Source organism: Hordeum vulgare, chromosome 5H, assembly GCF_904849725.1.
Source record: "Hordeum vulgare subsp. vulgare chromosome 5H, MorexV3_pseudomolecules_assembly, whole genome shotgun sequence".
Taxonomy (NCBI): domain Eukaryota; kingdom Viridiplantae; phylum Streptophyta; class Magnoliopsida; order Poales; family Poaceae; genus Hordeum; species Hordeum vulgare.
The window spans coordinates 271,133,686-271,147,197 of record NC_058522.1 but is presented as its reverse complement, the minus strand read 5'-3'; positions in this window follow the sequence as shown (position 1 = coordinate 271,147,197).

Sequence of the window (13,512 nt, the reverse complement as noted above, 5' to 3'; positions counted from 1 at the left end):
AGCCAACTCCTGCACGTGGCTGTGTGAACTATGTGTCAGCAGAAGAAGCTACAGAGGATCCCGACGTCATGCTGGGTACGCTTCTTGTTAATCATCACCCGACGTCTGTTCTCTTTGACACTGGGTCTTCTCATTCCTTCCTTTCCGAACGTTATGCATAGTTGCATAACATGTCTTTTTGTGATATGCCAATTCCATTGGTTGTCCAAACTCCTGGTAGTAAATGGCAAACCTCTAGGATAACCTATGATAATGAAATTCTAGTAGACAGGCTAGTTTTTCTAGCCTCATTGATAGCATTGAAATCTTCGGATATTAATATCATCTTGGGCATGGACTGGATGTCAGCTCACTATGCCAAGATTGATACTCATTCTAGAAATGTCCAGCTTACCCATCCCTCGGGTGAGATAGTAAATGTCTCTACTCGAGTTGCCATATGCCAACTCTATTCCTTAAATGCCAACCCTCTTCCGGAACTTGAAGACATTCCGGTAGTCCGTGACTTCCCGGATGTCTTTCCAGAGGAACTGCCAGGAATTCCACCTGACAGAGATGTGGAGTTTGTGATAGATCTTGTTCCGGGAACTGTCCCAATAGCCAAAAGACCATATAAGATGGCACCCCTGGAGCTAGCCGAACTTAAGAAGCAATTAGATGAGGCCTTGAACAAAGGTTTCATTCGTCCTAGCTCTTCTCCTTGGGCTTGCCCCGTCCTCTTCGTCAAGAAGAAAGACGGAACGGATCGGATGGTTCTAGATTACCGACCAGTTAATCTGGTCACCATAAAGAACAAGTATCCGCTCCCCAGGATCAACGATCTGTACGATCAGCTCGCTGGATCCTCAGTCTTCTCCAAAATGGATTTGAGGTTGGGTTACCATCAAATCAAGATCAAGAACGGGGACATTCCAAAAACGGCTTTGGTTACTCGTTATGGCAATACGAGTACACCGTCATGTCCTTCGGTTTAACCAATGCCCCAGCCACCTTCTCTCCTCTGATGAATTCAGTCTTCATGGAGTATTTGGATAAATTCGTCGTGGTATACCTCGACGATATTCTCATTTACTCGAAGAACGAACAAGAACATGCCGAGCATCTAAGGCTGGAATTGATGAAACTTCGAGAGCATCGCCTTTATGCCAAGTTTTCCAAATGTGAATTCTGGTTACCAGAAGTGACCTATCTGGGTCACGTAATGTCTGGTAAGGGTATTGCTGTCAATCCCGAGAGAGTTCAAGCTGTCCTTGATTGGACTCAACCTGAATCGGTTAAGCAAGTTAGGAGTTTTCTTGGTCTAGCGAGCTATTGTCGCCGCTTTGTTGAGAATTTCTCCAAGGTTGCAAAGCCTCTAACTAAACTCCTCAAGAAAGATAAAGTTTTAGTGGACACCACAGTGTGAGCATAGTTTTCAGGAACTGAAAAGACGCCTGACTTCCGCACGTGTGTTGCTACCACCAGATTTTTCTAAGGACTTTGTTATCTATTGCGACGCCTCGCGACAAGGATTAGGTTGCATTCTCATGCAAGATCGTCACGTGATTGCATACGCATCTCGACAGTTGCGTCCACGTCAGGATAATTATCCCACACATGACCTTGAGCTTGCAGCTGTGGTCCATGCACTAAAAACCTGGCGACATTACCTTTTGGGTAATCGTTGCAAAATATTCACTGATCACCAAAGTCTGAAATATATCTTCACCCAACCGGATTTGAATCTCATGCAAAGACGGTGGGTTGAGTTGATTTCGGATTACGACTTAGGGATAACTTACACCCCGGGGAAGGCCAATGTTATGGCCGATGCACTAAGTCGTAAATCTTATTGTAACAATTTGATGCTACAACAAGGTCAACCACATCTCCATGAGGACTTTCGGAAGTTGAATCTTCATATTGTTCCTCAAGGATTCCTTTCTACCCTGGTGGAAAAGACTACGCTTAAGGATCAAATTATAGCTGGCCAAAAGCGTGACAAGGGTATATCACGGATCAAGGAGAATATTTTTAGCGGAAACGCTAAAGAATTTTCCATGAACGATCAAGGTGTTGTGTTCTTCCAGAATCGTCTAGTGGTTCCTAAGAACCCACATCTAAGGCAGTTAATCCTTAAGGAGGCTCATGATTCTCCTCTCACCATTCATCCCGGTAGTACTAAGATGTATCAGGACCTACGCCAGAGGTTCTGGTGGACTAGGATGAAGAGAGAAATTGATGAGTTCGTTGCTAACTGCGACGTTTGTCATCGAGTTAAAGCAGAACATCAAAGGCCTGCTCGCACCCTTCAACCTCTAGCTATTCCTGAATGGAAATGGGATAAAGTTAGTATGGATTTCATTACCGGATTTCCCAAGACCAAGAAAGGAAATAATGCTATCATTGTGGTCATTGACCGTCTTTCCAAAGTGGCTCATTTTCTTCCTGTTCGTGAGAGCATAACAGCTAGCCAGCTAGCAGAGTTATATATCTCCCGAATAGTGTCCCTTCATGGTGTTCCCCTGGAGATTAACTCGGACCATGGGAGTATCTTTACTTTTCGCTTCTGGGAAAGTTTTCAGAATGCCATGGGGACTCACTTGTCTTTTAGCACTGCTTTCCATCCCCAATCAAGTGGTCAAGTAGAAAGAGTGAATCAAATCCTAGAAGATATGCTCCGAGCTTGTGTTATATCGTTCGGTATGAATTGGGAGAAGTGCCTTCCATTCGCCGAATTCGCTTATAACAATAGTTATCAATCAAGCTTGGGCAAAGCCCCTTTTGAAGTTCTCTATGGACGTAGATGTCGAACACCTCTTAATTGGTCAGAAACCGGAGAGAGGCAACTCTTTGTCCTGGACATGATCCAGGATGCAGAAGAGCAGGTTTGCATTATTCGTGAAAAGTTGAAAACAGCCCAGTCTCGTCAAAAGAGCCAATATGATCGTCATCATAAGGCTGTGACCTTTGAAGTTGACGAGAAGGCTTACCTTCGGGTTACACCTTTGAAGGGTACCCATCGATTCGGTATCAAGGGCAAGTTGGCTCCTCGTTACATTGGTCCTTTTCGCATTCTAGCCAAACGAGGAGAAGTTGCCTACCAGTTGGAACTTCCTCCGCATCTTTCCAAGGTTCATGATGTTTTCCACGTCTCCCAACTCACGCGTTGCTTTTCTGATCCTATCCGTGAAGTGGATCACGAAACGCATGATCTCCAAGATAACCTTTCATACCGAGAATACCCCGTGCGTATTCTTGATCAAGCTGAGCGTACCACTCGACGTCGAAACCTCAAGTTTCTTCAAGTTCAATGGTCAAATCATTCTGAAAAGGAGGCAACTTGGGAAAGAGAGGATCGTCTCCGACTTGAGTATCCTGCATTATTCCCGACGACTTCTAAATCTTGGGACGAGATTCTTTTGACTGGGGGTGAGTTGTCACATCCCTGAACCCTTAAGCAAGTTAGTTTGTGCTCATGTTTTTCTTCGCATTGCATCTAGGAATTTCTCAACAAGAACAAAGCAAATGTTGAAGGAAAATGCTAAAACCCTAGCCACTTCTCAAAATGAGGGAAAATTCAAACTAGTTAAAATCAATGAACCCAAAATGGCCTCAAGAAAAGTTCAAACTTTCTGATAATTCATGAAAGCAAATGAGAAATGAAGAAAACCATTTTCTTAACATTTTAAGAATTTTAAATAAATGCAAAAAGCTACTCGTTTCAAGTTTTAAATTTGAAATCAGAAACTTTAAACTTTCAAAAATGTTGAAAACTTTAGGAATGGTTGGAAATATTCCAACAAATATTCTAGGGTGCTTAACATAGTTTTTAAAATTTATTTGGGAGCTGAAATAAATAGTAGATCAATGTCAGCAATTAAAACAGAAATAAAACAAAAAGAAATGGGAAAAACCTTACCTGTCGCCTAGCCGGCCCAGCCCAGCTCCTCCTCTTGTCTTCCTCCTCGCCACTAGGAGCAGGAGGTGGCCGCCGCGTCGCCGCGCGCCTCCACGCAGCTCCCTGGCTGCCTGGCCGCCGGTTCGCGCTGGCAAGCACGGGGACAAGCTCCCCGAGGCCGACCCTATCCATTCCCAGCGCCAGTTCCCCCCCTCCTCTCGGATCTCTCCTCCCTCCTTCTGCCGCCATTGGAGCCCGAGCAGAGCTCGAGCTCGCCGTCGATGTAGCCGACCCTTCTCCCTCCTGAGCCACGCAGTAGGTCCGCCGCATCCCCCTGAAGCTCCCTAGCCATGAGCCCGACGCCTAGATGCAGTGAAACGACGAGAAGCAGTCGTCTTCTTCCTCGGGTCACCGAAGATCGTCGCCGGCGTTCTCCCTCTCCAGGCCATCCCCGAGCAAACTAGCGCCACCACTGCACTCCCCGTGAGCATGCGGTCATTTCCCCTAAGCTCTCCCCGTCGATGCCCTCCTATAGGCTTAGTTCCATCGGAGCCCGACGAGGACCGCCGCTGTAGCTCGTCGCCGGTAGCCCTCCAGTGACGGGTTGGTCCGTCTGAGGCCACCAACAACCTGAGGACATCATGTAGATGTGTTAGGTACCCAGCCCCGCGCGTTTTGACCCCGTATTCCATGGCTTCAACGATGGCCGAACTTGGTTGTCGCCAAGCTCGTCGCCGGTGTTGATTTCGGCCACCCAAGCCCCTGGGGCTTGTCCCATCGTGCGCGCCGTCGAGTGGCCGTTCTTCCCGTGGTCTCTGCCGTCGGTGGATCTTAGCTGGCTTGAGCCACTGATGGGTGGGGCCAGCCTCTGGTTAGTTTAGAGATATTAAAAATAAATCAGATAAATTAATAAGACACTGACATGTGGGTCCAGTGAGTTTAATTAACTAAATAAGATTAATCCTAATCTAAAATTGACCAGAGACGCTGATCAGTGGGTCCCACTGGTCATGTTTGACTTTCAACGGCCAGATGGACCTGCTGATGTCATGCTGATGCAGTAAAAGTATTTTCCAGTATAAGAATAATTCCAGAAATGTTTAAAACTTAAAAAATTCATAGAAATTAATCTGTACCTCCAATGAAAATAATTTATATATGAAAAAGTATCAGAAAAATTCAAGGAATCTGAATATGCTATTTTCAAACATGTTTGAAAAAGTTACAGAACCCAAACATGTAGCTTAATGAATAAGTCAATTCTTATAAATACTTTATAAATGGAATATGGGAAGTATTTAAATTTCTTTTTGTTTGACATGATCAAACATTGTTCTGATAACAAACCAGCAACTTAACATGACATCCCATGCATGTTAACATCAAGTTGATCTGAGCATCAGGTCGAATCAATTAAATCGGTATCCGAGAATACCTCATTTGAGGTGATATTTGAATTTAATTCAAATCAACTTTAAACCTAATACATGTTGATTATAATAGTATATCACCTTGCATTCTCATGCCATGCTCATGCATCATCTTGATTGCATACGCTTGACGTTGATTGTTGTCATTTCCTTCGGTAGGCTCCGCTCCCCCGGATTCCACCGAATATCCGTCTGACCGATATTGTCCCTCCTCTGAGCAACAAGGCAAGCAACCATTTTGATCATCCCGATAAATCCCATGTTCTTGCTCCCGCACTTGTTTATTGCATTAGGATCAAATGCTTCAAGTGCTTTTGCCATGTTAGTTGAACCCACTTCCTTTGCATGACCTATCCTTGTCACAGTAAATAGCCAAACCTTGCAACCTAGCATACCTGGTAGTTGCTTGAGCCATGATGTGCCTTATCCTGCTATGCATGCTATGCTTAGAGTTGTGTATGGTCTGTCATCTAGGAGATGAACAGAATTGTGAGAATGCGTTCGGTAAGCAAAGGTTGTGTGTTGAATCTGATTTGGTTAAGGTACCGGTGAAAGGCTGTGTAGGAGTACATGGCGGGTTGTTTCATTGGAACCGTCCTTAGGAACTGAGTTTCGTGTATGTAATCTAAGACTAGATACTACCACATGCTGGGCCCTGAAGTATGACCCCGCTCGGCCTATTAATCGCTTAGTACTCGGTCCAGGAGTTGCAAGTTGTTTATGGTGTTTATAGGAATGCTGGAGGCCGTACATGGTGCTGACCTGAGAGGTGGGCTGTGATGTGGTAGGCAGTGGCACGGTGTACCAAGTGGCACCCGAATGGTGGGCTTGGGAACCCTACGCACATCGTTTGAGGCCGTGGCGGAAACCTCGGTCGGACTTCCGTACGGGTTACTCTCAGATAGGCGATAAACCTGGACTAGGTACTAGTGTGGTTAAAGGTCGTGGCCGACTCCCTCGCTGGGCTTCCGCTTGAAGGTTGCCGAGGTGCATGACGTGCACATGGCGATAAGTGGCGAGAGCGTGTGTGACGAAGTACACCCCTGCAGGGTTATGGTTTATTCGAATAGTCGCGTCCGCGGTTATGGACTACTTGGAGACATATGTTGTTCATAGATAACTTAAATGGCTACTCATAAAATTGTCAAGATAAGCGTGAGTGTCGTGGACGACATTTCCGTATGGAGACGGTATGATTCCACGATGGTGTATTGTTGTGGTGTTAGTGGACTCGTGTGCGAGAAATCAAGTTGTCAAAATTATTTAAAAATGCAAGTTGTCTAGCCACGAGTCAAATGCTGGCTTTCCGCAGGAAACCCCACAATACCTTATTGATACCTGGCATGAGTAGATAGTTATCCTAAAGTCTTGCTGAATACCTTCGTACTCATGTTTGCTTAATAATTGTTGTAGAGGTTGCTAACGACCCTAATGGAGGGTTCTTCGTAGACATCGACGACGACGAGTAGCTGGTGTCTCAGCTACGATCTGGCCCTAGGTTGGGTCTGTAGTATAGTCTGGCCATGTGCCCTTTTAGTTGCACCTGTCTGTACTCGGACAGCTTTAAACTCTTCCGCTGGCTTGTAACTGAATGACTGCTATTATGGGTCGTGAGACCCTTAATGTGTAATATTATGTGTGAGGCTCTTCCAAGCCTCTTAAATAAAGCTTGTATGTTTATGGTTATGTTGTGATGCCATCGATGTATCTATACATATCGGTATGCCATGCGTACGTGTGCGTACTTGATATGTATGGGGTTCGATTACCTAGTCGTGAACTTTAGTAGCACTCCTTACAAGGAAATGCCCATTTGTGATCCAACGGGCCTTGGTAGTTTGCTACTGCTCCGGACACATTGTTTGACCGGCATGTGTCCTTCTTAGCTGCTGTGTCTGTCCCCTCTGGGAAATGTCACGCGATGTAATGGAGTCCCTGTAGCTTGCTACGACTCGTCTACACTCGCTGGTGACCGACACCTGCTTTGTTGGGTCATGTATGCCTGTCCTTGTGTGGTACTGCCACTGTGGTTTGTGACTAGATTTGTCGATCCGGGTTCTTTGACATTGGAATGCTAGCGACACTATTGCATACGTGAGTCAAAAGACGCAAACGGTCCCGGCTAAGGTAAGGCTGCAGCCGTGGAGTTAACCGTGCGTGAGACCGCAAAGAGATGTGATGTGTTACACGCTGGATTCCTATGATTTAGGATCGGGGTCCCGACACGTACTTTTATCTCACTGGAACTATGATGTTTATATATGTATGAGTAGGTTCAGTTTTTCCCGAGTTGTTCTCTAGTCAACAATTTGTAATGGTCAAATTATTTGTTCTACTTATGTAGGATAACAAAGTTAATATTATAGATAATAAGAGGTGATATTGTATCCAGATTAGTAATAATTAGGTTGTCCAGATTCGTTTCTACCCAGGAAATTAGTTTCAATGGATACATCAGCAAGACAACAAGTTATGGAAACATCATGAATGATATTGTAGTGAAAATAAAATCATAAAGTTCCAATATATCTTTACCATTATTAAGAAAAGTATTGTGCTTTCACTAGAAATCGTGTATGTGGAATGCATTCTATACTCAACAGTATGGATGCTGTAATGTGAAATATACACTACATCTTCTAAACACTCCCTCCAATCGATAATATTCAGCAGGTGCCCCAGTTTTGACGTTCTTTCGCTAACTATTTTTTTATTTTGCGACAGTTACATGCACTGACCAGCCCGTGAAGATGGAATCCTACGCCAACGGAGCCAAATTTGACTGCGTGTTGTTTGGTATGTCTGTCAATAACTGACGGCTCCTCATTGTACTACATAGTGTATTTTGATCAACTTTGTTATTTGAGCTCTTCTTTGATTGTTTCTTCAGACATGGACGACACCCTCTACCCACTAAGCTTAGGAATCAAATTAGCGTGCCGCAAGAACATACAAGGTCAGTAGCAATAATAAACCTACACCAATCCTCAGTTTTCATGCTATAGAATTTGCGTGTTCACATACTTGCAAATTGGAATTACCAAATCGCAGACTACAAGCTGAACAAGTTTCAGATTGAGGAGAGCCTAAATCTGTTTATTTCATGCTGTTGTTACATAGTACATCATGCACTAAATCTGTTTCAGTGTGAGCTATGCCGGTGGCTGGTATTGCTTCTGGAAAATAGTTAGATAGCTATTGTTATATTACACCTCCTCTGCTCCTACTGCACCTGTAAATGGATAGTGCAACATGTCACAAGACAGCTGCATAATTAGAGTTGAATTTTCTAACCGAAGCATTGTGCTGTTATCACCTCCAGAACAGTTACAATTGCTGCAAGCATCCTTGATAGGAATTCACTGCAATTTCATATGCTCCACAAAGGCAAATTTAGTGTGAGCTAATTTTCTGCTAATTTGGTAGCTCCATGTTTTTTTATAACTAGCAACTTTTATACAACTCTGACATCTAGTATAATGGATATATTTTGTGATTTGAAGTTATTGATCTGTGCTCTGGTGTAATATTACAGTCTAATGTTTTTGTTTTGTCTCTTTTTCTGTTGCTAGGAAAGTGGTGAGAAGATGTCGATTATGCCTACTTGCGACATTCAAATCAACACAACTTAAAAATTTATGAACCTATGTCTCATAGGAGAGTGGAATGAACTCCATTGTTAGATTGTTCAATTGTGCAATTTTGTTCGTTTTTGCTATATTCTTGTGTAAGGAAATGTATCCATGAGATGATTTATTGTGTTATGTAAACTTGGGAGATGTATTATGTGATGTTATATGATGGATGATTTTAATTCGACTTGGAGTTTTCTTGATTTGAATATGAAATAGTGTTGGATATAATATTAGACAAATAATTGGGTTGAAAAGGCCCAATAAATAGAAATGAAACCAAGTTCTGAAACAAAAAGTTGCTGAATTCAGAAATGAAAAAAGGCCAAAACTGAAACTGGACCAAATGTATTTGGGCACGAAAAGGCCAGGGACCCAATTATAATGATTAAAAAAAATACGAAAAAATATTAGAAGTGGGTGTAAATAGGCTAAGGCCCAAAAAGAAGCCCAATAAGAAAAAGGCCCACAAAATAAAACCAGCCCATGTGATCAATTGAAATGGGTTGGGCTGATTTCAACCATGACATTTTGATTTCGTCATAATTTTGCCACGTAGGACTGGGTTAGATTGCCAACGATGATTTAGGATTGTCGTAAAAGTTACGACGATCCAGGAATCGTTGTAAAAGTTACGACGATTTTGATCAAAACGTCGCTGCTTTCAGTTTTCGACGCTTGGTTTTTCGTCGTGAGATCGTCGTAAATTAAAAACCGTGACGATGTAGCGACGAAAATATAGCGTTGTGTATTAGCATATTTCTTGTAGTGGCAGAGGCTCATGTGGCTCACAAGACTCAACGACGGGGCTCCGGCGACTCTGGCGAGGGCCGACGGGTGGGGAGGCACGGAGGCAGAAGCGAGGCAGCGACAACTAGAGGCGTGTAGGATCTTGCAGGAGCGAGGAGCGCTCGGCTCCCTACACAGTGGCGGCGGGGTTTTGGGCTCGGGCGGGCCCGATTTGGGCCGCACGGGCCGCGACGGCTGGCGGCGCTCGGGCGACACGTGGCATGCTCGGAGTGGCTACAGGCGGTGGCGGCATGCCAAGTGGCAACAGTTGGCTATGGAGGCTTAGAAAATGAGGTAGAGGTGGGAGGAGGCCATTTTTCGTAGCTCGGGGTGGTTCAAATAGGGAGGAATTAGGTTTAGAGGGGATTATTGGAGCGTTTTGAGCCTGCCGATTGCGACCGGATGGCTCCAGTTGCGCCCTCGGTTTAGGTAGGCTTAGGTGGGCTGGTTGAGCTGTGTGGGGCAAGATTGTGGGTTGAGATAAGAGGGAGGTTTTGGACCGTGACATGGTTTTAAAACACCAAAAACTTCCGACGAATAAACCGATGATGGTGCCGCTACGGTCGACCGTTCGGGTATCAAACTGACTCCGATTGTGATGAAATTTGGCACGCGGCCTACCTAGATTTTAATATGAACACACGCCAAGTTTCAACCCAATCCGAGAATCTTTTTATATACACTTTTAAAAACAATATTTTAATGATGCTGCTGGCACGTGCGGGTGCGGTTGGTCTCGAAACGACCAAGGACGAAGCGGAGAGTACCGACAACTAAGAACAGATGCAAGTTTTGAAAAATGACGGCAATAGAGTGCCGATGCAATGTGGATGAGGCAAATGATGCGATGATGAATGTGACAATCAAAAATAAACACGCGACGAGAACATAATAAAAGGGGAATCTTCTGAAGCGTCAGTTCTGGGGTGTTACACTCCTCCCACACCAAAAAGAGAGTGGCGTCTGAAGACGCCGAGGGGGATGAAGTTCTTGTTTCTTCGAAGAAGCCATGTAGGGCCCCTATATCCCTATTCGATGGCATTACAGACTCAGATGAGGAGTCCGCGAATGAGGCAACGGTTCCTCTAAGGACCCTCGGGGTGAAACCCTGAGCCAAATCGTATGTACACAAAATATGAATATACCTTCCCTCTCATTGTCACGGTTCTAATTAGGCTTATACTCCACATTATAGCCCGCAGCGTGATTTCTCCACCGATCAAATTTCGAAGGGAGATTCCCTGCTAGTCAACTAGGCTGAAAGCAGGACCGACTCTTCCTACTCACCTCCCCCAGCAACAGAGGGGAATGGGGAGGTGGTATCCAGGGAGGTCCCCCCGTGCCTGATATCACAGCCGGGGGTGACAATATTATGGCCGAGGTCAACACTTCGGCCACAAAGGACGAGGAGGATGAACTCCCCTTGGCGACTAAGGAGGGAGGGTCCGAACCCTCTAGGTCTCCTCCGAAGATAACTCCAATGGGTCCTCCTTCTCCGGTGCCAGAAGTAGGAGTCTCTCCGCAAAGGGAGGCTTCTACGGTGCACTTGGAGCCATCCACCATGGAGCCACTCAGAACTGGATGGCCAAACCTAAGGGACGAAAGTGTGAATGATCCTTCCATTCGAATGCCCCACTCATCTGAGTGCGGTTTTGCTAGGCATTCCGTCTGTTGATAATGGTCCGAAAGAAATTTTCGAAGCGCTGCTAGCAGGCATCAAGGTAATCTGCATACTTTTCCATTTGTAGTTATGCATTGTCTATATGTTTTATTATGCCTAATAGCCCCAGGCCCTGTGTGAGTTTGGAAGACTCATGCGAGTGTTATAGTAGTTCGGAAAAAAGTGTGTGTAGCCCCCAAGGTTCTGGTGGGTTGATGAGAACACACCCTAGCAAAAAGATTTCAAAAGGTTTTGAAAACCAACAAAATATGTTCTTCTGCAAGCTTCTACATTAGCCACAACCCCCAACTCTTTGGAGTTGGAGGAAATGAATCGGAAACTAAAAGTTTCTAAAGAGGAGCTAGATCGCATCAACAAGCGTCTTGAAGACACTAAAAGTAAGTGTGCGAGCCTGTAACAGCCACAGTGCACCCTTTTCCTATTATGTAACCTTCCCGTGTATGACACCTTCCATTTTGGTTGTGGATTTGAAATAGAGTTTAAATTTGGCTTCTTCACTTGTTGCATCATGGCATCATAACATCCCATCATGTGTTTTGTGTTGCATCTTAATTGTTGGTTTGTGTGAAGTGCTAGTGACTTGTGCCATGTGATTGAATTGTGTGATTGGATCCAACAAGTTCTTTTTCTCAAAACCCTCTTCCTCCAAATAGTGCAAAACCCCTTCTATTCCCAATTATTGTAGGAGCTGTGATAAAAGTTTCTGTTTTCCTCTTTTCAAAGTGTTAGATTTCTCCTAAATATTGTGGTTGATTTTGTGCAAGTGACACTTAGTTTATGTGGGGCCTACTCATGTTGGTTTTATTTTAAAATAGAGCCTTTTGGTGTTTTTAGCCATTTATACCATTTGGTCTAAAATTCCCCAAACCTATTTTAGAAAATAGAGGGCAATTTTGTGAGCTCAAAGGCATATTTCTTTTTCTCAAACTCTTTTCAAACAAGGGGCTTAGTATTTATTTGTTTCTGCTTAATTTGTTAAAAGGGGAAACCCTTCTAGTTTTGTAGAGAGCAGCAGTAGTGGCCAAAGCCACCTGGGCCTCTCCCCCTCCTTGCCCACGCGCAACCAGCCCCGCAGCAGCATGTCGTGGCCTAGTAGAGAGCTCTCGCCCTGTTCTTCTTCTCCCTCTGTACGGCACCCCATCCAAAGAGCCACGTCAGCGAGGTCGTCGATTTGACGGCCTCAGCTTGCCCTAGCTTCCTATATAAGGTGTCCTCCGTGCCCTAGCAAGTCCCCTCTCTCCATTCCTCCCTCCTCCTCGCCTTGCCGCCGCAGGTAGGTCTTCCCCAAGCTCCTGCTGTCGCCATGGCCGCCATGCTCCGAACCTGGTCAAGCTCATGGTCGGGATAGCATCCTCGTCGCGTCTTCGCTCCCTTGGAGCCACGGGAAGGAGCCTCGTTGCTTGCTCCTCATCGCCAGCGAACGTAGGAGCGCCAAGGCCCAACTTCTCACCGACCTTGGCACCTTCTTCCTCTTCTCGGACCACAGATGCGCCGGAGTTTGTTGCCCCGTAGCCGTCGCATTTGTGCCTCTGCATCGCCGCCATTGCGCCATAGGTAGATAGGTACCTTCGGCTTCAACCCTGCTTTGTCTTGTCGCTGGTAGATAACTGTAGGCCGCGCCGTTATCGTGCCGTCACTATGCTCCTAGAGCTCCGGCAAGGTGCAATTTTTGTTTCTCTTCTTCCGGTTGCATAGTTGCATGCTGCAGTAGCCACCACGCGCAGATAGCCATGCCCCAGCATGCTCATGCCCACGCCTTGCCCCACAATACCCACAGCTCGCCCCGCCGTGCCTCGCCTAGCCGGGCTCGCATCGCATCGCCATGCCCGAGCTCAAGCAAGAGTTCAAACCGCTCGTATCCCCCACGCTTAGGCGTTGTTAGCCCCAAGAATGGGACTCCCGTGGGGTTCCGCAGCCCTGTTATGCTTGGCCTCGCCTCTCCATGGCCATAGCTTCCTCTGGCAGTGTCGTCTTCTTCGTGTCGCCAGGATGGAGAAGGCCAACGAGAGGAGACGGGTCAAAAGGTCCCAAGCCCCTCTCCTTGCTGGTGCCTCGTTCCTATCCTAGTATTTGTGCGCCCGCGCCCTGACCGTGAGGTGG